Below are 27,733 nucleotides of genomic sequence, written 5' to 3'. Positions count from 1 at the left end.
TATGAGTCACTTACTCCTGACACTTAGTAATGCAGTCCAGATGTCCAACTGGCACTCCCTAGACAGATAGGCGCCAATGGATGACCATTGATCATGATAGCCAGGCTTAGCTAAGTGCATCCCCCTTTGGGAGCTGTCCTTATCAAAAGAAAACATCTTGCATGAATAGTTTCTCTGTGGCTGCACCACAGAGATGAACAGAGAAATGGGGCCTCATTTGGGAAGGCTCAGAACACTTAATTCTTTCTATTAATAAGCCTCACCGCTACATATCCCCCCTTTTTGAAGGCCACGAGGTCCCGAGGCATTGTTGCCTTCAAAACAAAACAGAGTTAAGTGATGTCCCTTGCCATTAGAACATTAATCTTAAATGTCTACATTACTCCTCGAGAATTCATACCGGAACCAGCATTGGATACAAACAGGATGAATAACATCTGGAGTATGTATAAACACGGTAGGAGACATTATCTAAGTCTAGGAGTACACATCAGGAAGTTCACTGTCAATATCTGATACCTCTGTAGTAGATATTTGGGGAGAAGTCACTTCCTTTCTTTTGACATGCTACCTTTGACTCATTCATGCTACCCAGAGTACATCTTGATGTGAGAGTACATCATTCAGAGTACACTGTCAGTCATGATCCAGCTACCTGGCAGTAGTGTTACAATAACAACGGTTCCTGTTCCCAGCCCCCCCGATAAACCACAACACCTGTGTTGGGTATCTGCTAGGGTGGTTTGGAGGTTTGTTCCATTAAAGCAAACTCAACTACCTGTACCTCTTCAGGACTTACTGTTTCTTGGATTTCTATCCAATTCAATAGTGTGGCACCTGAAGGCATCCACGACCTCAAGTTTGGTCTTATATTGTCTGGTTCCAGACCGTACAGTGTTAAGTCCAAGCTGTACTATGGCCTCCTTGGGAACTTGCAGGAAAACTGTTTGATTAGGTAGCTGCATTGCGGTAGCTGTATCATGCCTGTCACAAGTCATAGTGTCAGTTAAATGTGGTGTGCTTACCAGCCATTTACTTCCCACCTGCTCTTCGTGGGGTTCATTAACCTCCCTCTGCTCGTCAGTAGCTTTACACCCTTCATTGGTGAATCATTTAGACTCAGCCAATGGATAGCTTTGGTAGCCATACCCATCTCAAGATTTGGAACTGAATTCAATCTTGGATTGCCTTCTGGGTGAGCTATCAGCGATGGGGTTAATGTCACATACTCCTCTACTGAGAAGAGTGGAATCAAGTGGGTTGGGATTTGTGCCATGGCTAGACTGGCTACAGTGGCACTAAGCTCCCTTAACAGGTCTTGTGTCAACATTCTGGCCTGTTGCACACAAGCATAAACCCACTGTATAACACCAACAATCATGTCCACTGTTTGGGGAATAAGGTTTAACCCTGTTGCATAGGAAGTTGCCTGTGGGGTTTTCCCTAAGCTTTCCAACTTTTGCTGCTGTCGATACAGTCTGTCACTACCCTCTGGCATCTCTGACACCTGCCTTCTTGGGGCAGTCAGGGGGAGAGTGCCAGTAGCACACAAACCTACCAGAAATAGCAAACGTGCAACAGTGGCGGCAGCAATCAGTCCTCCCAAAAGTCTTTTCGGGTGGCTGATCCCAGTCATCTCCTTCTGAGTGACTGTTGCCTTTCTAAGCTGGCGCAGCGTGTACATGGTGTCTTTCTCAGTATGCCATGTGGCATCTTGGGCACCAACATCCTGGAAATCTGTGGAGATCTGATGCAGCTGCTGATGCTGCTCCTCCTTTTCCAGGACATTTGCTTTTTCGATTTGTTCATGCCTGTGCTCTAGGAACCCTGCAGGGGGCGGTGCAGCAGTGGAACATGCCTGACCCTCGGCTGAGTGGTCATCTGGAGCACCTGAGTGATCTGGGATTGTTACCCCATTCTCACTGTTCAGGTCCACCCTGCACACTTCCTGATTGAGGAATCCCTCTATCGGCATGTTTACAATCGTTCGCTGGGCGTGGGTGTAGGACACCTGCTCGCTCCCCCTTTCCCTCGCTAGGGGTTCAGGGAGCTGCCCCAGCACTGGGATAGCTAGTTCACTGTCCTTGAACTTACTATCACTCACCAGGCCCATGTCAGTGCAGGCGGGGATTCTGACACCCCTCTTTGCGATGTCCTGCACTGGCAGGCGGGTGACTTGACCATCCAGCTCCAGTCTGGCTGAACCACTGTTGGTCAGACTCAGACTGACAGACTGAGCTGGTGGCTGTAAGAAAACCGGCTCGGCTTTCATTCCCTGTCCCTTCTGGGGGACTGGGTGTGTTGGAAACCCTGCCGTTGAGGCAGGAACAATCAGGTCAGTCTCACTCACTACCTGGTAGTTGTGAGAAATAATGTTACCTGACTGCAGGTTCCCTGGGTCAAAGCAGAGGGAATCGGCATCTGGGATCAGGTGTGTCCACAGCGCAGTAGTCTCAGAGTCCAGCTGGACCTCCTGTCTAACCTGTGAATGTTGCACCAGGGGCACCTGGCGGTGGCCCTGTGACAGCTGCTCAAGCAGATCCTCACTAATAGAGGACCTCTCAGGGCTAAGGGTGAGGGCTACATCACCAACCTGCTCTCCTGCCATCTGGATCCCTTCCACCACTGCAGGGTGGTGGTCCTGACCCCTCTTGGGTGCCAGGGTACACAGGGAAAGCTCCTTTTCATCGCCAGGTGGGGAGATCTGCTCCTCTTTAGGGATGTAAAAGGGGTGTGCTTTACCTGGTGGATCAGGCGGCTGCTTGGAGCACCGCTCCTGTGGCAGGGAGGCTGTTGGGACCTCGGCCGGGACACGACTTCCCTGTATATTCGGGGAACAAGAAAATATTTGTATTTCTTGTCCAGAGGGAACAGAAGGAATCTCCACATAGGCTTCTGTGTTCGGTGGGCACTGTGTGAGCACAGTCTGCCTCTTGGCCCCCCTTTTCTTCTGTACAGAAGGCCTAGGAGCCTTGACCTGTTTCCACACTTTGCCTTTCTGGTGATCCACCAAAGGTTCCTCTCTGAGTCGCATGCCCTTTTCTTTTTCTACCCGTTTGAGCTTGCCGTGTGACATCAAACACCTCTCAACCTCAGTGTCAATCAGTGTCTCACTGTGTAAGACATCTCCCATGGCAGCCTTGAGGTAAAAGCTTCCTGCTTTTCCTCTGTGTTTTACTGCCTGCTCTGTGACTTCAGGGGTGGAGTCAGCACTCACTTGGGAGTGGCTGAATTCATCCAGGCAGGAACCCTTCCGCTCAATCAAATAGACTGAGGGAGGGAGAGGGGGCGGGTCTCCGCCTCCTCCAGTGGAGAGTATCAGCTCATTCACGCTTCCGGCAGCCTTGGGGAGCGGTTGTCCCTGTCCTAATAAAGCTTGTTCAAGCCTGGCCAGGCGGGCGGCTACTGAATCCTTTTGTTCAGCCTTTTCTAGCCCTTTCCCTCCCCCGGTGTTCTCATGGCACTTAGGACGCTGGGTGCGGTCCTGTGTGCCTTTGGAATGGGGCTTAGCCAGCTCAGGAGCCTGTGCTCCTTCGAGCAGGGGGGAATTAACCCTGCTGGCTCTGACGGCGAACACAGTCGCTTTAGCAGCTTTTTGCTCAGAGCGACTTTGGACATCATACTCCCAGGCTTTCTGCACGAATCTCTTAATATCAGTCATTTTCATGGTCTGTGCATCTGTATGCATTAAGATCATCTTTCTGACTGACGGGTGGAGATTCGTAATGAATAAACCCTTGAAATGTGTGTTCTCTTCGCAACCCTCATCATTTCGCCCTGCAAAATAAGTTCGTCTAAGTCTCTCGTAATATTCACGAGGGGACTCTGCTCTCTCGTGCTTAATGTTAAGAGCGGCGGCTATCGCAGCAGACGGGTCAATAAACGCACTGTATTCTTCGATAAGTGCTTGACAAAGCTGCTCAAAGTCATTACAGACTTCTTTCATCTGCCTAGCCATCCACTCATGTACAGCTCTGCTGGTAGTTTTCCTGACCAGAAACACTTTTTCCTGTTCTGTGGCGTTTGGCAGGTACTGCAGGTTATACCTTAGGTCCTGAATATAACTCTCGATATTATTCTCTGACACTGCGGGGTCAAATCTCTCTATGTCCTTCGCTAGCTCTCTCAGAGAATGGAGATTTATTCTACTAGCTTCTCTGCTGAAGGAGATATGGAAGAGATCGTGGTCAGACCTGTCGCTGCTAGAGAGAGTGCTTAATAGCGACTCGAATTCAGACCTTTTAGCAACCATCGTTAAACTTAAAGAGTATTACTTTTAAGTACGAAATCACAGTTTTACCACAGAAAACCACAAGATCAAGTATGCAATCAACCCGGTAGATCGCAAAAGATCACAAAACAATCAAGCACTGCTTAAAGAGCAAGGGGAACTTTTTCTTTCGGCTTTCAGCACACTGTATTGTCGTGTATGAAACCCGCGGCGTTTTATATGAAATATTCCGCTTGGTTGACTCATTTCAGTCTTGCCACGCCCGTGCCAGGGACGCCAAATGTGTAGTGATTCATAGCCGTTCAGGGACGCCAAATATGTAAGAAAACCGGCTCAGGGACGCCAAATAATGTAGGGAAAACCGGTTCAGGGACGCCAGATATGTAATCATAGTGGCTCTCTGAAGGCACCAGTTCTGCAGGGTTTGGGCATTTACTGAGACAATTATTAATTGTAGCAGTAAATCACAAAGTTGATTCTTTTGATGGCTTTAGAATCCAACCATGCGATATAACTCAAACAACGCACACACACAGGTACTAATACACGAGGATACATTTATTAATACATAGAATATGCATATAAACCTAACAGATCTTATCGAGAGGGTTATCAGAATACAAAAGGTATATATTCAATCAGTTACAAAGTGTTACACATATCAAGAGGACATACATTCAGTATATCATTCATTAAGACCGTTTCATAAATGAACTTGGTTACAACTTCTACATTAGATACTCAAAACAAGTACATAACTCTTAGGAAATAAATTGATATCAACTGGTTGGGATAACAATTGAATTCTCGAGCTGTAATGCATTGAAGTTGAATACTCATCCAATCTTTGGGGATTCAGATCTCCTGCGGACTCAAAGAAACAGTTGCAGGCTGTTGCTGTCCAATCCGCGCTCTCTGGCTCCGTGCCAGGCTGTGCTGTGTGGCTTGCGACGGTGCGCTACTGATGCTCACTGTTGGCTTTAACTAGCAAAGTTTGTGCACAGGAGAAAAGATGACTGTGGGTCCCAGCAAGTCAGGAAGAGGACCGGTTCGTTCCTGATGAAGAGCTAGTTCTGAATAGTGATTCAGCTGTCCACAGTTCCGACCTATTCACAAGGCCTGCTGCTGGTTACTCTCTGGCAACCTCCACTCTAGACTCTTAGAACAAAGGAAGGTTCTGGCACTCGGACATACTGGCCGTTCCATGGTTGTCCGGGCTGAGTCTCAGGATGGTCAGGAGGCGCGCTGCGAGAATGTCCTGCCCTTGGGATTCTCCTTTGAATTCCCTTTAGAATCTGAATCTGAATCTTGTTGAATCTTCCCTTCTGAATCTGAATCTCCAGTCTCTCTGTGTTGCCTGTTTTTACCTGGAGGAACTTCAGCTCATTGATTGGCTGAAAGTTCCATGGGCATCAGAGTCCCATGTGGGTTACTCGGCCCTACCAGTCCCTGATTGGTTGATCAAGGTGAGATATGAGTCACTTACTCCTGACACTTAGTAATGCAGTCCAGATGTCCAACTGGCACTCCCTAGACAGATAGGCGCCAATGGATGACCATTGATCATGATAGCCAGGCTTAGCTAAGTGCATCCCCCTTTGGGAGCTGTCCTTATCAAAAGAAAACATCTTGCATGAATAGTTTCTCTGTGGCTGCACCACAGAGATGAACAGAGAAATGGGGCCTCATTTGGGAAGGCTCAGAACACTTAATTCTTTCTATTAATAAGCCTCACCGCTACACGTCAGAGAAACTTTAAGAGTATTATTTTTTTTTTCTTTTTCCAAAATACAGTATGGAATCTAGACACCCGAGCAGATGGATTTCCAATCAGCACACGTTACACTAAACGCTAAAAAACAGGGGGATTTCTTTACGCAGTTATCAGCACACCCGGTATTCGCATATAGAAGCCGCGGTGCTGTGCTGAACTTGAACTCACAGCAACATCAGTTATTCTGTGCGACTGATTCTCATTTCATTCTAAACTTGCCCACCCAGGGACGCCATTAAATGTAATGGTTTGATGGGTTTACTGAGACAATTATTTATTGTAGCAGTAATCACGAGGTTGTTAGTTGGGGCTTTTAGAAAATCAATCGTCAGAACAACTAACAACGCACACACAGGGGTTCAATTCACTAGATACATTTATTAATATAAATTGTGCACCAAACATATACTAGTCTGCCTGGATACGAGTGGCAGACCTTACTGTGAGGGTTATCAATATACAAGGTATATAATCCTGAAGAGATGCAAACACAAAGAGATACACAACAGGAATATATGTCAATATATATCGTTCGGTTACCAAATCGCTAATCAGTGTTATTACCCACTGTTACTCTAAACTCGGAAGTAAATACATTACTCATGAATTAAATTGATAACAACTTGTGTTGAGGTACAATTGAATTCTCGAGACACAATGTAGAACATGGGGTTTACTTATCCACTGTGTATGGATTTGGAATTTCCCGGCACGAACACCAAACCAGCTGACAGGCTCTGTTGCAGCTTCTGTTCCAGCGGATGTCCAATGGGCGTTGTCCCGGCATCCTCTGGCTACCGGCCAACCAGTCAAGGTGCAGCTCGGAGTAGGACGAGCGGAGGAATCTGACTGCAGCGCGCAGGGCAGTCGTTGCTCCGAGGGGATCTACCAGCAGTCCGGCTGGCTGGTAGAAAGTCTCTATGCACAGAGTGTGACCGCGAGTCCTCACAAGTCACTCTTGTGCCTGGGAAGAAGCTGGTTCGTTCCCGGTCCAGCACTGCTTCTGAATAAGCTATTCAGGTTGTCGACGAGGGTCCAGCTGTAGGGTCCAACTGTCCAACACAAACACAATCTGTAGCGTTTAGCGTGACATAGTCTTGCAGGCATCGTGCTGTCTCACTGCAATACTATACCGCTGGAGGAAACAGTCCATCTGGCCATGAAACCCATTTGAACGTCTAGCTACAGCAACTAACAATATCATGATTTATTCAGGATTTGTGGAATCAGCACGTCCCAGAGACAGCTTCCGAAATCGTGAGCATTCTCTGGTGGTGTCCTGCAGGGCTTTTGCGGGTGTGCGTTGGTGGTATAGTGGTGAGCATAGCTGCCTTCCAAGCAATTGACCCGGGTTCGATTCCCGGCCAACGCAGTGGCGATTGGTTCTAAATGCTGTCATGAGCCTTGGATTGTGACTAGCAAAGCGAAGCCTTTTGAAAGAGCTAAAGCACTGCAAAACGGAATTGAAAGAGAATCTTACAGGGGATTCTGAGCGGTGTCTGCAAACATGCAGTCCGATACGGCTGCTGAAAGCTTGAGCTACTCTCAATGTCATGCTGCCTTTCCCCGGAGTAAATCTGTTACATTGAAAGAATGCTTCTCGCAGGTTCAAAAAGGGACCCTTGTTAATTGGAGAAATCAATGATTTCGAATGAATTCTGTATGCGTTAAAAGACAGCTATACACAGAAAACATGCAGGACACTGCTCATGATGTTTCCCGAGCCGAAACACAGTGCGTTTTTCCAAGCCATCTGACAAAGCCCGCCCACTGAAAACTGCAGCAGATCGTGTAAAGACGTTCAACTTTGTAACTACTGCACGCACAGGAAGAACCAGGGAAAATCTGATCATGTTTCTCTATAACAACAATAAAAAAAAACATTATTTTACATATCACCTTTATGTGCAATAAAATTTATGCGCAAAGAAATTTAAAATAGTCTTCTTTAGGTGTGAGGGTAGGAGTGGATCACAGCAGGCATAATTGGCAAATTAGGAAAACAAAGAACTGGACAGGCGAGACATTTATCCAGAGAGCGAGTGATCAGAAAAAGGAACAGCTGTTACACCCAGGTTTTACGCTCTCTCTCCGTTGAATGAATGAAAGCATTTTATTAAAAACGCGTTTGCGTTTGTCTGGGTATTTACTTTGTAATCTGTGGTTTACATCTACTGTATTGTTTTGAGATGCCACTTTTAAAGGTGATATGTAAAATAAAGTTTTTTATTATTGTTATAGAGAAACATGATCAGATTTTCCCTGGTTCAGAAAAAAGACGATTAAAATCTGTAATCTTTTCACTTGTATGTCATCGGAAAATACAATCAGTTTCTGCTTTGTGTAAGGATGGTGTCAAAAAGTAATCTAAGTGGTGAGAAAGCTGTGCTCCTCAAAGCGCTTTACAGGATAAAAACAATAACAACAATAGTGGCTGGGCCAACGATTTTTTTCTATAGAAATACAAAATGAGATACTGTATAATGATGTGCATGAACAAAGTTATACTGCAATTTTCCTTAGATACGCGATTAAAAAAAATAAAAATTTTTGAATCCCTGGCGGAACACATTCCATAAGAGTCAGCGCTTTTATACAGTATATCGCCTTTAAACACATATATTTAAACACGCGTTTACGATTTAAATCAAAACGCGATTCAAATCAATATAAATGTTTATTTTGTAACGCATAGGTGACTATTTGTAACGCATAGGTAACTGCGCTTCAGGTTCCGCCGAGATCTTAACTCGGATGGCAGGATTCAGAGTCCGGAGTGCGGACTGATGGCGAACGGAGGGTCCACATACTGTGGATCCCTCAGTGATCGTCCGCGTATTCAAACCGCCAGCGTGTGACTCCCCTGTCCCTGTGATCTCATTGCTCTGCTCTCTCCTCTGTGCAGCCGAGCCCGACTCACGGTAAAGTGAAATAAAAAGATGCCCTCAACGTGAGATTTACTCTGGAGCGAGGATAGATGTTACCTTTTTATCATTGAACAGGATGTATGTGATGTGGCGACTAGGTTCAATTTTGTATCCTCTTTAAAAGATTAAGGACTGGGGTGAGCGTGATTTACCACCCTTTCAGCTAAGAACCCGACTTGCGCACCGTTTAAGCTGCATAGACTCGGTCGTTTAACTCTTCTCCGTTAGCAGGGTTAAGGTTAAAGAAAAAAAAATTGCTGACTTCTTTTTTTTTTGCCAGGCGCTAGCGCTGATTAGCAAGGCTTGTATTTCATGTTTTGCAAGTTGCATCCATTTTAAGAAAAACAAGTCGCGTTAAAGACAGGAAATGAATACTTGCATTTAATTAAGTCTAGCCGTAGGCGGTTGTCTGTAAGGACCAGTTCTGTTCGAGAAAACACAACAAAGAAGGCACCGCTGGGATTTGAACCCAGGATCTCCTGTTTACTAGACAGGCGCTTTAACCAACTAAGCCACGGCGCCCCAGGAGTGTTGTCCTTTTACAGCCACTTGGACACACCACTCAGACACATCTGCTTTCGGTGTGTGCTCCGCCTGCTCGCTGAGCAAGTTGCCACCTTAACATACAATAGCAACATCGACACCAAGAGAAAGGATGACAAATGGCTTTTATCTGGAACTTTTCATGTCCAAGGAGCTCAATGTGCTTTCTGTGTACAACAGGGCCACTGAACTCCACACTGGCCACTGAACCACAGCAGTGGCTTGCTGGCTTGACATCTCCCAAGGAAAATGTTGAAATCACATGTGGAACAGGAAAATGACCCTCGAGTACGAGGGAAAAAAAAGAAAAAGATCATCTGGAGCACGCCAACCCATGTCCGGACAGCCCAGTTTCGTCGACAAGGTGGCTGAGTGGTTAAGGTGATGGACTGCTAATCCATTGTGCTCTGCAGGCATGGGTTTGAATCCCATTCTCATCGCTCTCCATGTCTGAAACGTGTGCCTGTTCGACGTCGGTCCTCCTGTTGTTTGCTCCGGTGCTAGAGCCGTACATTTTCTAGCAGTGGCTGAACATGGTATAGTAGGCCAACGTCGGTATCGAGCAGTGACAGTAACAGTACTTACTGCGCCCCATAAGAAATCGTTTGTCCCTGTTCAAAAGAGATTGTGCGATGTCCTGCGGCGTTCGTAAAGCAAACCTTTGACAGTTTGAAAGGAGGAATTTATTCTGCTTCCTGTGCGTGCAGTAGTTACAAAGTTGAACGTCTTTACACGATCTGCTGCAGTTTTCAGTGGGCGGGCTTTGTCAGATGGCTTGGAAAAACGCACTGTGTTTCGGCTCGGGAAACATCATGAGCAGTGTCCTGCATGTTTTCTGTGTATAGCTGTCTTTTAACGCATACAGAATTCATTCGAAATCATTGATTTCTCCAATTAACAAAGGTCCCTTAAAGGATGAGTCAAAGTAACGTCTAATCGGATTAGTTTCCTTAGAGCTGGTTCAGAGTTTGCTCAAGAGTTTACCTTTCACAGATGCTCAAAGAAGAATATTGGGGGTGCACGCTTTAAGGCGCCTTACAGCTGTAGAGAGCGATTCGAGACGATTCGTGGCGTGTTTTCGTTCCCATATGCCATACGCCTTGGGGTGCAGTGCTAGGATGACGTACAATACCGCTTGGGCACGAAACGGCGTTATATGCAAGTGCGGGACGTGAGGGTTTTCGTTTGTTCGTTTTGTTTTGCTCTGCTTTGCTTTGTTTTGCTTTCCATCGCGTTGGTAAGAGCGTAAATAAAAAGGCGATTCCTGCGTCTACCACTAATGTAAGAGCTATTTCAAGTGCGACGTGGTGCGGCTTTTCAAATGCTTGTGGGCATTTCTCTGTTGTTGATTCTTTTTTTGTGTGTAACAAAGTGGCATTTTCATGTCCGGACGGGGAGACTTTATCATTCCGACATGAAGCCACCCTTAAGTCCTCTGAGGCGTGTCTGTCTGCAAGGCTTGTATTTTGGAAATGTTTTTTTGAAACGGAGAACGACTTTGAAATAGGCTTCCGCCGGCGCCTCGCGATCCAGGTAAGATTGTAGCAAGAACGCAGCGGCGGTGGGGCTTGCTGTAGTTGTGGCCGAGTGGTTAAGGCGATGGACTAGAAATACATTGGGGTCTCCCCGCACAGGTTCGAATTCTGCCGACTACGTTGTCCGCCTCCAGTCGGTGTGTTTCGGCACAAGCAAAGTAGCGCGCCTCTTTGCTGTTCCTGGCGGTTTTAAAACGTCCAATTGCTTGTACCCGCTGCCTTGGAAATAAGTTCTTCAGCGTCCGCGAATGGCATTTTGCAGCTGGAAGCATATGTCGACGCGTTTTGCACAGAGCACCAAAAAAGCGTCTTTTTTGAAGGCCCAGGCACTGAGCATTGGTGGTTCAGTGGTAGAATTCTCACCTGCCACGCGGGAGGCTCGGGTTCGGTTCCCGGCCGCTGCAGTGGCTTCTGCAGCGAGCGGCTCCATCACATGCATCCCCTTGCAACTCGCAACTGAAAACCCACTGAAGCTAAGCAGGTGTGAGCCAGGTCAGTACCCGGATGAGGGTGCCAAAGCTGTTAGGTTCCTTTCTGTGGTGAGATGGGTTGTCATGCAACGCTGCCACATAGTGCCGACAGACAATTAAATGACAAAAATGAAGAGAGTTAAAGCAGCTAGAGAGGTTCTCTTACATCTTTTGAGCTGACACAGTTTTGGAAAATGTTTCCTTCACGCTGCACTGTACCATATAGGCAGCCAAGAGTCTCCAAAAGAAAACAGAATTGACAGTCATATAATGTCCATTAACCCCGGTTTTAAACGCAGCATCATGTCTGCCATCATAAGAATATGAGTCCAATATTTTAGAATATAGTCAGAATGACTTCTAACCTTACCTGTGGTGTCTTTAATCCCTATTGCTCAATGCATGGTGTACGTACTGCATACATGTGTCTTGAGAATGAGGAATGGGCCCCTGAGACAGTCATTTGCCTGTTTCACAAATGATCGTATTTTACTAGAGATTCTGTTTGGGATTCAGATGTGCATTCGGACAGCAATCCCTTTCAAGAAATGATACGTTCTGGATGAGGTCAAAGGTGCTGGAACACTGTATTTAGGATGTGTTTGCAGTGATTGTGTGTCTCCTGCTTCAACACAGTGATATATAGATGTGCTCCTGTAATTTATTGGTACAAGCCCAGGGCAGTAAGCAATCTGAGGATTTATTTCCAGACGGCATAGAACAGTGAAGCAGTGAAGTAGTGCAACACACTGGATCATTATATTATTAGAATCTATTCTACTTACATTATTACATTATACACAATTTGAGTTCATTTTAAAAAGTAAAAGGTAATGAAAGGAATGCATTTTCATAAGAAAGATAATACCGATATGCATGTGATAATCTTCCTTATATCATGTAGTGCGTCATTTGGACACTTTGTGGGCTTGAAATACAAAGAAAATCATGTTCTATGGTACAAGATAAATACAAAACTTAATCATTTATTTTAATTAGATTTGTTTATAAAGCATAAGCAATCATTTATTACATTAATATATGTGAAAATAACATTTTAGCATCATACGTTTAGTATAGTTAGTCCCTAATGCTGAAAGAAATGATCATAGAACATGACTTCTAACCTTATCTGTGGCATCTTTAATCCCTATTGCTCAATGCACGGTGAAAGCATTGCATACATGTGTCTGACAATGAGGAATGGACCCTGAGACAGTCATTTGCCTGTTTCACAAATGATCGTATTTTACTAGAGATTCTGTTTGGGATTCAGATGTGCATTCGGACAGCAATCCCTTTCAAGAAATGATACGTTCTGGATGAGGTCAAAGGTGCTGGAACACTGTATTTAGGATGTGTTTGCAGTGATTGTGTGTCTCCTGCTTCAACGCAGTGATATATAGATGTGCTCCTGTAATTTATTGGTACAAGCCCAGGGCAGTAAGCAGTCTGAGGATTTATATCCAGACGGCATAGAACAGTGAAGCAGTGAAGTAGTGCAACACACTGGATCATTATATTATTAGAATCTATTCTACTTAAATTATTACATTATACACAACTTGAGTTCATTTTAAAAATTGAAAGGTAATGAAAGGAATGCATTTTCATGAGAAAGATAATACCGATATGCATGTGATAATCTTCCTTATATCATGTCGTGCATCATTTGGACACTTTGTGGGCTTGAAATACAAAGAAAATCATGTTCTATGGTACAAGATAAATACAAAACTTAAGCTTTTATTTAAATTAGATTTGTTTATTAAGCATAAGCAATCATTTATTACATTAATATATGTGAAAATGACATTTTAGCACCATAATATTACATACAGGTCTCTAGCTTCAACACAGTGATATATATATATATATATGCTCAGTGATTAATTGGTACATGCCCAGGTCAATAATCAGAATGAGGATTTATTTCCAGACGGGCTACAGGTAGTGTTGTGAAATACTTCAACACACTGGATCGCAGATTTAGACCCCCTGCACTCTTACTCCTTAAAAACCAAGGAAATGAAGATATGTAGCAATCACATTGTAACAGGGGTGACAGTGACTTAATGCTTATACTAGTGGACTTCTGGTACCTTTAGGGTACGGTGTTCCCTGAAGGGCTCTCAAACCCCGCATTTCAGATGCCTAGCTGTATCGCTGATGTGTTGCACCTCAGAATCACTTTTAAACCTTACCTCTGGTATCTTTAATCCCTATTGCTCAACGCATGGTGAAAGTATTGCATAAATGTGTCTGAAAATGAGCAATGGGCACCTGAGAGACTCATTTGCCTGTTTCACAAATGATCATATTAGACTAGAGATTCTGTTTGGGATTCAGTTGTGCATTCTGACAGCAATCTCTTTCAAAAAATGATTTTACCTTATCGCGGCTTTGCCCTTCTTGCCTCTTTGGACAATATCTCCATCTTGTGGTCGTTGTTGGTAATGTCTAGACAATATCTCCATCTTGTGGTCGTTGTTGGTAATGTTTTCTTATGCCCTTTTTTATTTCAATTCTCTATTAGTTGATTCTAGAATCTCTACAATAGAGTTGAAAACATCAGTTTTATAGCAGACAATATGACATTATTTATAGTCCAATTAGAAATTTATTACCCTGTTTTTAACATAATAACAAATTAAAATTGATTAAAACTAAGTTTGGAACACCAGGGAACATAAAAAATGATTTTTAGGAAAACCATGAGGTTCTCTGTGTCTGATGCCTGCAAGGGGAGAAAGCTAGAATCCTTTGATTTTTCAAAATTTGAAAATAAACATCATATAACAACAGCTTTCATTCCTAGGAGTGAAAAACAACCATTTTTGAAGACATATTAGTTTCTAAAACACTACAATAAAGTTAAAAACATCCATTTTATATTACATTATTTTTTGTGAAATAATTAAATTGGCTTATTTCTCTCGCATTAAATTGGCTACAAATGCAAGAATTCAACCAGATATTCTTGTAAAATGTATACTGTTGCATTGCAGTTAGTTAATGTAGTTAGTCCATAGTCAGCAATCTAAACTTTATTGTTAAGCTTTAATGATTGATGTTGTACCAGTAACTTTTAGAAATACTATAGTACTTCACAAATGCTTTGTGTGTTTGGAAATTTTTTGAGTAAAAGCCTTATAAAAATAGGTTTAGTTTTTACAGGACATCACAAAGAAATAGGATGGTATAATTCTTATAATTGCTTAGGGATTGTATTTGGAAGATTATGCATTAAACAGACTTCAGGGATGCCAGTGGATCATTGTGCTATTTGGAATTATTCCAAAAATCAAGTGACCTCTTTGCTGTAGTATTTTTAGTATTATTTATTTAGTATTAATAAAGAATAGATTTATTAAAGTCGTGCGATGTGCAAGCGGGATATGTAAAATAATTTAAAATAAAGTTTTTTATTATTGTTATAGAGAAACATGATCAGATTTTCCCTGGTTCAGAAAAAAGACGATTAAATTCTGTAATCTTTCCACTTGTATGTGATCAGACATTAACGAGTACAACCCCCCTCTCTGCCGGAGTGCTGGCTGTGACGAATTAAACCAATTTCACAGGTATTTTTAAAGTAGGAAGTACAGTGTTAACTAGTAGATGGCCTCCTCAATGAAATCGCTTCAACATGCTAATGCGTTGTTGTAACAGTCCGGGCGTGGCAAGCTTCCAATGTCAACTCGACTCGATTGGAAGACAATGAACGTATTTTAGCCCTAAATGAATTAATAGCAAACATGGTTTACATAAAAGACATTTTTCCAAGAAAGTTTATAATAATACGATCTATAGTTGAAATCTGAGCCTAAATATAAAGAAAAAAGCATTTTCAGAGAGCAATCACGCTGTGTTTATGTAGAAAAAGCGATTAGGTTTATGAGCAATCTAATTACCTATTCGCTTAAAACGCTATATAAAATAAAGTTTATTTAAAGATGAATGATAAGTGTCGCAGTTTAAATAATTTTCGTAGTAGGGCTTGGACAGATTCCAAGTGCATTTTTGCAATTTACATTGCATTGTCCAATGTGATGTTGTAATACAGTTTAGAATACAGTAAGTCTAAACTGTATCAGCTTTATTTATGGGTTGCAATTTAGAAAAAGTCAAAAACCGCCCTCAAAATGCAATTTAGAGCTTTCTGGCAAGAGGAGACACCCAAATTATAATGTAACATGCCACTGTTTGTGCATGAACAAAGTTATACTGCAATTTTCCTTAGATACGCGATTAAAAAAAATATTTTTTTGAATCCCCGGCCGAACACATTCCATAAGAATCAGCGCTTTTATACAGTATATCGCCTTTAAACACATATATTTAAACACGCGTTTACGATTTAAATCAAAACGCGATTCAAATCAATAGAAATGTTTATTTTGTAACGCATAGGTGACTATTCATTGTTATTAAAAAGACGTAAATTCGATCATGTTGTGATATTTAGAAATATAAATTTGTTTTGATGCGAGTGAGGTTTTATTTAATCTCTGACCAAGGGAAATGTTTCATTTTTTCAAAGAAATGTTTGTTAAAAATTAAAGTCATAGTTCCAGGAGACTCAACCACAGACCACATGACATAGGAGTCAGGAACCTAACCCACAGCACCACCAGCGCAGTCACATGCTGAGGGCTGAAAAAGCACTACAGAAACATTATCGACTATAAAATAATGTAATTAGGCACAGAAGAAGTTTACAGCACAGTACAATAATAAATGCTGACCATGACTTTAGAAGCATAAATTACCTTACACTCAATTTAAACACAAGCTGTCTTTAGCCCTCTAAGCTGGTTCATACAGAAATGTAGAGAACCAGGCTCAGAACACACAGCTTCATTAGCGAATACATATGCAGAACAACTAGAGAAGATGTTTTACAGAGGATGGATTTTTAGAAACATCCCATCAGTGACATCACTGAAGTCAACTCCTAGGTAACTGTCGTGTGGATAGTTTCACAAGAATCAGACAAAGGTTTAAGCATCGCTTATTTTAGATAAAACTGCAAAAAAAAAACAACAACCCATAATGTACTTCTTTGCGGCTCTGTTTGCCCAAATCATATATTCACAACGTGAAATTAGAAAATAATATTACGTAACCAAAAACCGCAATATGGAAACAGAACCTGTGTAATTGTTGACAGATGATGTACTCGTAACATTTTTACAAGACGAACTACAACATTTAAAAAATTACTTGTATGTACTTGATATCTCTAATCAATCCACTGCACTGCATTAAAACAAAACGAAAACTAAAACGCCCTGGGCATACCGTTTCGCGCTTCTTATCAGTTGCTCAAAAGCAATTTGACCGTATGAAATGCATAATATAAACCTAGAAACATATACGTGAGGAGTATTTACGTAGTATCGGTGTCAAGACATACCTCTCAAATACTGTAAATCAAGTCAAAAATATCTCAAGACCGATTCTGGTCATAATGAAACCATGTTTCGTGTATGTTTTCTTTAAAGTACCGAGACCAGCCATATACTGTATATTTATGTTCCAAAATTAATATCGTTTATGGCCTTCACACGCGTTGCAGTATGCTCCTATTCTTTTTATGCTCAGGCACTAAGATTTCCCTTCAGTGGTAAAATTCCATATAAATATTCAATACTTAAACGGGCACAGTTAAGACATTAAATATACATATACATATACATATACAAACTGTATACAGTACAGTTTGCATACGGTAATATGTTTATGTTCCTAAATCAATCTCTTTTATGAGCATGTGAAAGGCATGGTGAATCGATTCTCAAAAATTGCTGTACTTTGCATGATTGGAAAAAAATGCTTGATTGCGAAATGCTGTGGTGTTACTTTTACAAAGACGGTCAATGAAAAAAATAATGTGGACCAGGGCAAAACTTTGAGTTTACAGCTTGTCCAAGGTCATTTATTATTAATACTATTAGTAATATCTTCATTAAAGACTTTGATGGCTACAGCTCAAACATGAGAAGTTGAGCTTTATTAGCTCCACCTTGCGGAAATTCCGGATACTATTATTTTGCTAGCGGTATTTACCGGTAACTCGCGGTATTTACCGGTAACTCGCGGTAGACTGCGTGCAGCGTACCGGAAAATAATGCGGTATCGCCCGCGCATTTTGAATGGCTGCATCTGTAGCAATCATATTGTAGCAGACACTCATTTGCCTGTTTCACAAATGATCATATTTTACTAGAGATTCTGTTTGGGATACGGATGTGCATTCTGACAGCAATCTCTTACAAAAAATGATTTTACCTTATCGCGGCTTTGCCCTTCTTGCCTCTTTGGACAATATCTCCATCTTGTGGTCGTTGTTGGTAATGTCTAGACAATATCTCCATCTTGTGGTCGTTGTTGGTAATGTCTTCTTATAGATAGATACTTTATTGATCCCATGAGGGAAATTGCAGTGCAACAGCAGCTTAACACACACAACACAGCCACAGTGTAACGAATTATATAATAATAGTACAATACTGTATATATACTGTATATATATATGAAACAGAAATAGAAACAGGAACAGGAATCGCTTACTCACCTGGAGAATATCTGTAGGAATATCTAGCATTTATCAATGGAAATAAAAGCTGCTTTAATACAGTGCATGTTCAAACTCAAACCCTCAGCTGCTGTTCTTGTTTGTTTTGGGACAAATTGCAACTGAGCATCGCATGAGCCGTTACGTACCCTTATCTGTTAGGGAATTTCAAGGGAGGAGTTAGGTCAGAATGGGTAGGCTGCAAAACAACAAGTAAAGATTTATTCCAAGATGAAACGTTGTGGCGGTTTTCTTATCTTTTCAGCATGGACTAAACTTTTACGTGTTCCTTATATGCTATATATGTATATATTAGCACCAATGCTGTTCTTAAAAACTAACATGAAATTGTCAGGGACATTCAGCTATATACAAAGACGAGACAGACAAAGTAATAATTCTGTATTAACGTGGCCTACATATTGACGCAATGATCGAACTAACTGACATATTCTGATTCAGATCCCCTGCAGTTCATGCCAATTAGAACAATAGCAATGCTGAGTCCTCCCCACCCTACCGAGCACAAATTCAGCTGCTCTCCAGTTCTGTTCTGCATGTTTTTTCATTGCAATTGAGCTCGGAGCTGGAGATGATCTCCATACAGTTCTGTGTTAACTAGCCCGCACTTGCGTGCTAATTTACGGGTTGTGGCAAATGCTTTTCTATAGTTCATATACATGACAACAACCTGTTACCGAGGAACCTGAGAGGTTTAAAAGCCTCACGAGCCAGGCAGGACTCGAACCTACAATCTTCTGATCCAAAGTCAGACGCGTTATCCATTACGCCACTGGCCCATAGAACATACGCTTGCACTCCACCACAGAGAGCTCTACACTGCTACTAGTAGTACACTTCCCCATCTAAATTTTCACAGCAAGAAACTTGTGTTTCCTACTATTTTTATCAGGTTTAAAATATCATCTCCTTAAAACAGAAAAAGTGTTGATGTGTCGTGCTGAAATTCCGATTGATTTTGAATTCAAAGAAAAAAGGTTTTCTTCCAAAACACCATGAAATTGTCACATCTTGCAGACAATAGGTGTATTCCATGTTGAAAAGAGAAGAAAGAAAACCATGGAGCCTTTTACAGGTGTGAGGCTTCTTCAGGTGTGAGAAGACCTCACAGTCGAAACGCTGTGTTTCCGTTCTTCTCTTTTCAGCATGCAATAAACCTATTACTTGTTCCTTTGCAGCCGAGGCATGCTGACGTAGCTACCCAGCTGAGCATCTTGCAGACTCTACAGTACTTCTCTCCTGTAGAAGTAAAGCAGGGCTTGCTGGGTGAGCTTTTGCTCCGGTAAATTAGGTCACGTGTCATGTTAAATCACTTCTTCTAAACACAACATTTGCTGGTGCTAGCTTTCCCCATGAAAAGAGACATTTCCCTTACAGTACATGACATATCGTTTTTATTCTATCAATAAGTATAGAAATTAAATAAAAGAAAAAATGGTGTCGCCAAAGAATGGGAGGTGTCAAGGGCATTGAGCTCCTTGGATATGAAAAGTGCCCGATAAATGCCATTTCTCATCATTTCTCTTGGCGTCAGTTCTGCTATTAAATGGGACGGAGGCAACGGGCTCAGAGAGCAGGTTAAGTGCACACCGAACGCAGATGTGTCCAAGTGTCTGTAAAAGCACGGTGCTCCGCTGGTGCTGTTCCCTAGTGGCTTAAAGTGCCTGCCTAGTAAGCAGGCGATCCTGGGTCTGAATACCAGCGGTGCCTCTCTCCGTGTCTTGTTGTGCCAAATGTCTCATTTCAGACAAACATGTACAGCTTGGTTCAGTTTAATGCAAGAATTCATTTCCTTTCTGGAATAACTTGTTTTTGAAGAAATCCATACAGCTTGTGAAAGATGAAATCCATTTCTTGGTTGTCAGTGAAAAAATATTGCTGGCTGCAAGAAGCGCAAGCGATTGTTTTCTTTGACCATAAACCTGCAAATGTAGGGAGCACAAGCAGCTGTCGGTCTCTGTGGCGCAATCGGTTAGCGCGTTCGGCTGTTAACCGAAAGGTTGGTGGTTCAAGCCCACCCAGGGACGCACGTCTCAGTTTTTCCAATGTAAACATCATCACCATCGCTAAAGAAGATGGCGCAGAAGGCTCCACAGTCGAAACGTTGTGCTTCTTTTCTTCTCTTTTCAGCATGGAGTAAACCTTTGCTTGATCCTTTGCAGCCTACGCATGCTGACACAGCTGCCTTTCTCTTAACGCGCCTCAATCATTATTCACCAAAACCATCAGCAGAATGTGTCGCCTTTGTGGTGATGTCACTCCTCTGCTTCACAAATGTCCTTAGTGACGGACCATTTCTTTCTGCCATTTTTCCTTGAGCGGTTATTGATTGCTCCATCATTTCCCTCATACGTTCCATCCCTAGATTGAAAAAAAAACAGAAACAGGCTGACAGGACGACAATCAAATTGCAAAAACTCATCAAAGCACTCGATAGAGTATTTGAATCCACAAGTAGCTATGAGCAACTTTGTCCTGGCTTGCATGAAAGTCGGAAAATGTCAAAAAGAAAAAGATGGTGGCTTTTTCATATTTGTTCTTTTATTTTTAGTTCGTTGGCTCTTCTGTCCATTGTCCTCCTGCCTGGCTCTTGACCTGTGACTGTCTGAACGCACACATTAGACTTTCAGGCGGGGGATTTGTCCTGAGCCTCTGTGAAAGACCCACCCACCCCCATAAATAACTGCTCTAGAAACACATGAATGCAAAACTAAACCACAGCTTAAAGAGGAGCTTGTCATGACCGCCAGGCAGTTAAGACCAACTCTTAAGCAATCTAAACAGCACCAGCAGCTGGTGATTATTAACAAACGCCGCCGCACGAGTTAACCCACCTGCACACACTCCACCGTGCGGTACGCAGTGCTATTTTTACCATCTTTACCTGCTTCCCGCTGGTATTGAGTCTACTCCTTGAGAGCTCTACCTGGCGTTTTTAACATTACCTCGTTTATTCTGGATATTGGACTCCCCTTCTGCCTTTTCGACTTTGGACCTCGCCTCTCACCTCGGACTGTTTGCCACCAGTGTTTTCCCTGGATTACGACTTACCTTACGCCTCTTGACCACGAAACAAAGCAAAGCAGAGCAAAACAAAATGAACAAACGAAAACCCTCACGTCCCGCACTTGCATATAACGCCGTTACGTGCCCAAGCGGTATTGTACGTCATCCTAGCACTGCACCCCGGGGCGTACGGTATATGGGAACGAGCACACGCCACGAATCGTCTCGAATCACTCCCTACAGCTGTAAGGCACCTTGAAGCGTGCACCCCCAACATTCTTCTTTGCGCATCTGTGAAAGGTAAACTCTTGAGCAAACTCTGAACCAGCTCTAAGGAAACTAATCCGATTAGACGTTACTTTGACTCATCCTTTAACGGGCCCTTGTTAATTGGAGAAATCAATGTTTTGAATGAATTCTGTATGCGTTAAAAGACAGCTATACACAGAAAACATGCAGGACACTTCTCATGATGTTTCCTGAGCTGAAACACAGTGCGTTTCTCCAAGCCATCTGACAAAGTCCGCCCACTGAAAACTGCAGCAAATCGTGTAAAGACGTTCAACTTTGTAACTACTGGACGCACAGGAAGCAGAATAAATTCCTCTTTTCAAACTGTCAAAGGTTTGCTTTGCGAACACTGCAGGACATCGCACAATCTCTTTTGAACGGGGACAAACGATTTCTTATGGGGCACAGTAAGTACAGACGTTTAAAAAGCTCCACTCATGCCGACGATGCAGCATGAAGAAGCGCAACCTAACGTTTGCATTCCTAGCAAATTCCTTTTATTTTTTGATAAATAAAGACAGTCTTGTTTAACAAACAACACACAACATTTTACATTGTCAATTCAATTCAAATCAATGTATTTCTATATAGCGCCTTTCACAACAAGGTTGTCCCAAGGCACTTAACAATGCAAGTTGTTAAGAGCCTTGTGTCTAATATGCCGCCTAGGTTACGTGCTGTCTCTTTGAGGCAAATGTTTAAATCCTCTGAGTTAAGTGCTGAAGTTATAGTAGTCCTATCAGTATTGTTGCCTCCGATCAACAGATCCTCATTTTTCTCAGAGTTGAGTAACAAAAAGTTTTCACACATCCAAGTATTTCCTTCCTTAATGCATTTAACTAAACTGATAATAGAAGAGTTGTCATTTGGTGTAAACAAAATGTTTATTTGAGTGTCATCAGCATATGAATGAAAGTTCATATTATTTTTTCATATTATCCTACCTAGCAGCAGCATGTAGAGAGAGAGAGCAATATTGGTCCCAGCACTGATCTTCTGGTACCCCAAATTGAACTGGTGACATTGATGAAGCAGTACAATTATTAGATATTTGAACATAATGAAAACGATGAGTTAAATGTGAAGTAAACCACTGAAGGACGGTTCCAGATAAGCCAACCTCAAACTCAAGCCTGTGTAACAAAACAGAGAGGTCAACCGTGTCAAAGGCAGCTCTAAGATCTAGAAGCACAAGCACTGTTGCATTCCCCGCATCAGTAGCTAAGAGAATATCATTTACGACTCTTGTTAATGCAGTTTCAGAAACCAGACTGAAATTTCTCAAGTATATTATTTGAATCCAGATACGATTGACGTTGGGCAACAACTATTCTCCCAAGACTTTTAGATTGAAATGGGACCTTTGAGACAGGCCTGTAGTTGTTAAGAACTTGTGGATCCAAATTTGACTTCTTAAGGAGCGGTCTAACAACCGCTACCTTAAATTGATCAGGTACAACGCCTGACGCAAGCGATGCATTCATCATACTAATTATAGGTCCTGCCAGTCCTTCGAGGGAATCTTTGACTAGCTGAGTGGGGATGGGATCTAGCGAACAGGTGGTTGACTTTGTCTTATGTCTGTGTTTATGAGTCCACCATAAGAAGAAATCTGAACAGGAGAACATTGAAGTGCTGTGCCGTGATCTGAAGCAGGCCGTTCAGTGCAAGACATCCCAAAAATATACATGAACTGAAACAGTTTTTCATAGAGGAATAGGCCAAAATACCTCCTAACCGCTGCTCAGGTCTGACCAGCCACTACAGAAAGTGGGGGTTGAGGTTTTTGTCATAAAGGAGGTTCCACTAGCTCCTTAATATAAGGGTTCACATACTTTTTCCATCAATGACCTTGATTGTTTAAACCATTTGGTCAATAAAGAAACAGCAATGTCAAATGTTGGGCGTGTGTTGTTTGTTAAATCAGACTCTCTTTATTAATTATTATGACTTAGATAAAGATAAGATCACATGTTAGGAGCCATTCATGCAGAAATCCACATCATTCCGAAGGGCTGTTTACAAAAGTTTTTCTCCCAACTGTATGTGAGAGAAAAGCAGAGACGCTCACTGAGTAAGGTGGGGTTGCAGCTTTGCAAATCAAAAGGACATTTGTACGCTCAAAATGGGACAGGAGCACCCCAGATGCGACTCGAACCCACAATCCCTGGCTTAGGAGGCCAGTGCCTTATCCATTAGGCCACTGGGGCACACTGGGTTGGGTCAATCATGCTGATGAAGAGCCAGTTTTTTTTTCCTTTGCTTTTTCAAAGGGATCCCCAAAATTAGGAAAGTTAGGCAGCAGAAGGTTTACTGTGACCTGAGAAGGACCGGCATCCAATCACGGTGGTACACACACACACGCTCTCACTCATCTGAGCTACACGGCTACCAAGATGATCTCAGGTGCGCCGAGCTGGTACGGAACATATTGAACTGATTGACGGCGAATTGTCTCTCAGACAGGCTTTTCACCTCTGAGCTCCCTGACTGACAGTAATCAGCTAGGTAGTGAAACAGTCAGCTGCTTCTAAGCCTTAAACAGCTGCATCTCGGCGCTTCCACAGAGAGATGATTTGAAAGCCAAACATCGCCCATTGGGAACACCTTACTATCACTAGTTTAAGAGACTCTTAAGGTCTTGCAGAGGTGCCTGTCTAATAGCATGCGCTTTGCAAGCTATAGGTGTTTAGGCTGAGGCAGAATGCCTGTTAACAAAATGTTTTTCTGAAGGGGCCTCGCACTCTTTTCCAAGCAATGGTCACCATCCCCACCGAGTGTCACAATGTAGTCATGTCCTAGGACATCACCTGTTAGTCTCCATTTGTCTGCCACCAACACTTTAGGTTACGGGGTCACAACCGCACCCCGGAGACCAGAGGAGCCGTTGGCGTTCTGGCGGCGCAGATTGGGCTGAAGGTGGGGCGCTTGAATCTCGCTGTTGGAGGCCGTCTGAAACTGACCCAAGCCTTTCCCTTGAATTAAATGTAAATAAGAAATGAACCCCAGATGCACATGGAATCAATCACGTGTTTCCTTTGAGCCGTTTCAGAGACTGCTCCAGAGTTTACCTTGCACAGATGCGCAAAGATTAATGATGGGGGTGCACGCTTCCAGGCGTCTTACAACTGTAGGGACTGATTAGAGACAATTCGTAGCTTGTGCTCATTTCCCTCTATTCCCCGTGTTGCAGTGGTAGGATGACGTAAATTCCTGCTTCGACACGTAACGGCATTATAATCAAGTGCAGAAGCTGAGGGCTTTAGTTTTGTTTCGTTTTCCATGGCGTTCGTAAGCGCGCAAATCAAAGGCAATTCCTGCGTCTAACACGAATGTAAATGCTTTTGAAAGTGCAGTGTGGTGCAGCTTGTAAAATCCTTGTCCACATTTTTGGTTTGTTGATGTTTTTTTCTGTCTGCCAAAGTTGCGTTTTGACATCCGGACTGGGGGACTTTATCATTTGAACGTGAAGCCAGCCTTAAACCCTCTGAGGCGTGTCTGTCTGCCGGCGTGTCTGTCTCTTGTGAAAGGTATTTTTTTTAACGGAGAGCAACTTTAAAAAGGTTTCCGCAGCCACCTCGCAGTCTGTGTTTGATTATAGGAGGAATACGGCGGCGGCGAGTTCGCATTTGTCGTGCTCGAGTGGTTAAGGCGATGGGCTCGAAATGCGTTGGGGCTTCCCCGCGCAGGTTCGAAACCTGCCGACTCCGGCGTCTACCGCACGTCGCCTTGTGCCTGCACGGCAGAGGCGAAGTGCCGCTTCTCCTTTCCTGGTACTATAACAACGCGAAATCGCTTGGACCCACTGCCATGGAAATCAATTCTTCAGATGACCACACATTCTGCGTTCGCACCTCTGGTGCTCTACTTATGCCTTTGAAAACCTAATGAATCAAGCTGAAAGAACCGACACGATATGTAGGTGCTCGTAAAGCACGCAGTAAAGAACTGTTAACAGCAAGGGTTTCAGTGGGTTAACTGAGGAGAAGGCGTGATCGCTAATTGTTGACTTTTTATTTGGTGTTAGAAACACTCTTACTGTGCATGACGTGCAACAAATGTAGCCACAGAAATTGCATCACGCTTTCATGTATGCTATTGCAGACACCAACGTTGCCTAGATAGAAAACCGAAATAGCCGTGGGTTTGCTTGCTGGTCTGAAGGATCTCTCTTCGAATCTCTATCATTTGTCAATGGAAGTAAAAGGCGCTGCAATCTCATACGTTCAGAATCAAACCCGCAGCTGTTGTTCGACTTTATTTCTTGACTAATTACAACTGAGTGTCGCATGAGCAGTTACGTAAACTTGTCTGGTATATTTGAACACAAATGCCGTTCTTCAATTAAAACTAACAGTACATTGTCAGGGACATTCAGTTCTATACAAACAAGAGACAGACAAGAGAATATTCCTACCTTCATGTGGACTACGTGTTGACTTACTGATCGGAATAATTGAAAAGTTCGGGTTCATATCCGATGCAGTGCGTTCTAATTAGAACAACAGCAACGCTGAGCTCTCAGCACCGTACTGAGCCCAGGTGTTTTTCTAAAGCTGTCAGGTGCAGTTCATTTACATGAAGGAAATCTCTTACTGGGTACGATTACAATGCAGTAAGTAGCACAGGCTACTAAGGGAGTAGCCTGATGCGTTTAAAAACGACCCGAGCCAGGCAGGAGTCGAATTTACAATCTCCTAATCCGTAGTCAGACGCGTTATCCATTGCGCCACTGGCCCTGGTGTGACACTGCAGGACTGTAACCCAGTGAGCTCAGCACTGCAACTAGTAAAATATTACCCCCGGTCCATTCTTTTCCAAAAGTGAGAAACACCTGTTTTCTACATGTTGTCTGTTTTAAAACCATATCTCTTTAAACCAAACCAAGAGTTTGTCTTTTGCACTGATATTCTGATTCATTTCGATTTCAAAGAAAAAAAAACATTACCTTCCAAAGCATCATAAAATTGTCCCTTCTTCCAGACTCTACTTCTCTCTTGTAGTAGTACAGCAGACCTTTCCAGGTGAGCAGATAACAGAGTCCGAAATGAGCTTCCTCCATCAAGCAAAGTACCTGAACATGACTCTGTCTTCATAGATGCGCCCCTGTAATAAAGAAATTAAATCCAAAATCAAGAGGGCAGTTGCCTACTGAAGTTCAAGAAGTCATCAATTTTAACCTAGCAACACATTAAAGGCTGCATCTATACAAGTACGATTCTAGAAATGCTCACCAGATTACGTTTTAATAAGGAACTGCGCCTCAGGTTCCGCCGAGATCTTAACTCGGATGGCAGGATTCAGAGTCCGGAGTGTGGACTGATGGAGCACAGAGGGTCCATATACTGTGGATCCCTCAGTGATCTTCCGCGTATTCAAACCGCCAGCGTGTAACTCCCCTGTCCCCGTGACCTCATTGCTCTGCTCTCACCTCTGTGCAGCCGAGCCCGACTCATGATAAAGTGGAAAAAAATATGCCCCCAACGTGAGATTTAATTTCGATTTCACAGATGCGCAAGGAAGAATGTTGGGGTTGCACGCTTCAAGGCGCCTTACAACTGTAGGGAGTGATTCGAGACGATTCGTGGCGTGTGCTCGTTCCCATATACCGTACGCCCCGGGCTGCAGTGCTAGGATGACATACAATACCCCTTGGGCACGTAACGGCCTTATATGCAAGTGTGGGACGTGAGGGTTTTCGTTTGTTCGTTTTGTTTTGCTCTGCTTTGCTTTGTTTTGCTTTCCATCGCGTTGGTAAGAGCGTAAATAAAAAGGCGATTCCTGCGTCTACCACTAATGTAAGAGCTATTTCAAGTGCGACGTGGTGCGGCTTTTCAAATGCTTGTGGGCATTTCTCTGTTGTTGATTCTTTTTTTGTGTGTAACAAAGTGGCATTTTCATGTCCGGACGGGGAGACTTTATCATTCCGACATGAAGCCACCCTTAAGTCCTCTGAGGCGTGTCTGTCTGCAAGGCTTGTATTTTGGAAATGTTTTTTTGAAACGGAGAATGACTTTGAAATAGGCTTCCGCCGGCGCCTCGCGATCCAGGTAAGATTGTAGCAAGAACGCAGCGGCGGTGGGGCTTGCTGTAGTCGTGGCCGAGTGATTAAAGCGATGGATTAGAAATCCATTGGGGTCTCCCCGCGCAAGTTCGAATCCTGCCGACTAGGTTGTCCGCCTCCAGTCCTTGTGTTCCGGCGCAAGGAAAGAAGCGCGCCTCTTTGCTGTTCCTGGTGGTTTTAAAACGCCAAATCGCTTGTACCCGCTGCCTTGGAAATAAATTCTTCCGCATCCGCGAATGGCTTTTTGCAGCTAAATGACGGTGTGAGTGTGTTTAGCCAGCGGGACTGGCT

General features: G+C 43.1%; 5 non-coding genes across 5 annotated transcripts; 2 read left to right on the top strand and 3 right to left on the bottom strand.

Moving 5' to 3' along the window:
• The first annotated feature begins 7,305 nt into the window (after nucleotides 1-7,305).
• trnag-ucc (transfer RNA glycine (anticodon UCC)) lies at nucleotides 7,306-7,377 on the top strand. The gene has a single exon. It is a non-coding gene; the product is annotated as a tRNA-Gly (tRNA).
• Nucleotides 7,378-9,380: 2,003 nt separating this feature from the next.
• trnat-agu (transfer RNA threonine (anticodon AGU)) lies at nucleotides 9,381-9,454 on the bottom strand. Its single transcript has one exon. It is a non-coding gene; the product is annotated as a tRNA-Thr (tRNA).
• A 9,333-nt stretch (nucleotides 9,455-18,787) lies between these two features.
• On the bottom strand, nucleotides 18,788-18,860 carry trnaq-uug (transfer RNA glutamine (anticodon UUG)). The gene has a single exon. It is a non-coding gene; the product is annotated as a tRNA-Gln (tRNA).
• A 1,174-nt stretch (nucleotides 18,861-20,034) lies between these two features.
• On the top strand, nucleotides 20,035-20,108 carry trnan-guu (transfer RNA asparagine (anticodon GUU)). Its single transcript has one exon. It is a non-coding gene; the product is annotated as a tRNA-Asn (tRNA).
• Nucleotides 20,109-23,515: 3,407 nt separating this feature from the next.
• trnar-ccu (transfer RNA arginine (anticodon CCU)) lies at nucleotides 23,516-23,588 on the bottom strand. Its single transcript has one exon. It is a non-coding gene; the product is annotated as a tRNA-Arg (tRNA).
• Nucleotides 23,589-27,733: the final 4,145 nt, after the last annotated feature.

This window comes from Lepisosteus platostomus, chromosome 22, assembly GCF_059453375.1.
Source record: "Lepisosteus platostomus isolate fLepPlt1 chromosome 22, fLepPlt1.hap1, whole genome shotgun sequence".
NCBI classification, from domain to species: Eukaryota; Metazoa; Chordata; class Actinopteri; order Semionotiformes; family Lepisosteidae; genus Lepisosteus; species Lepisosteus platostomus.
The sequence above is the reverse complement of the archived record's forward strand: the minus strand, read 5'-3'. Positions and strand labels throughout refer to the sequence as shown.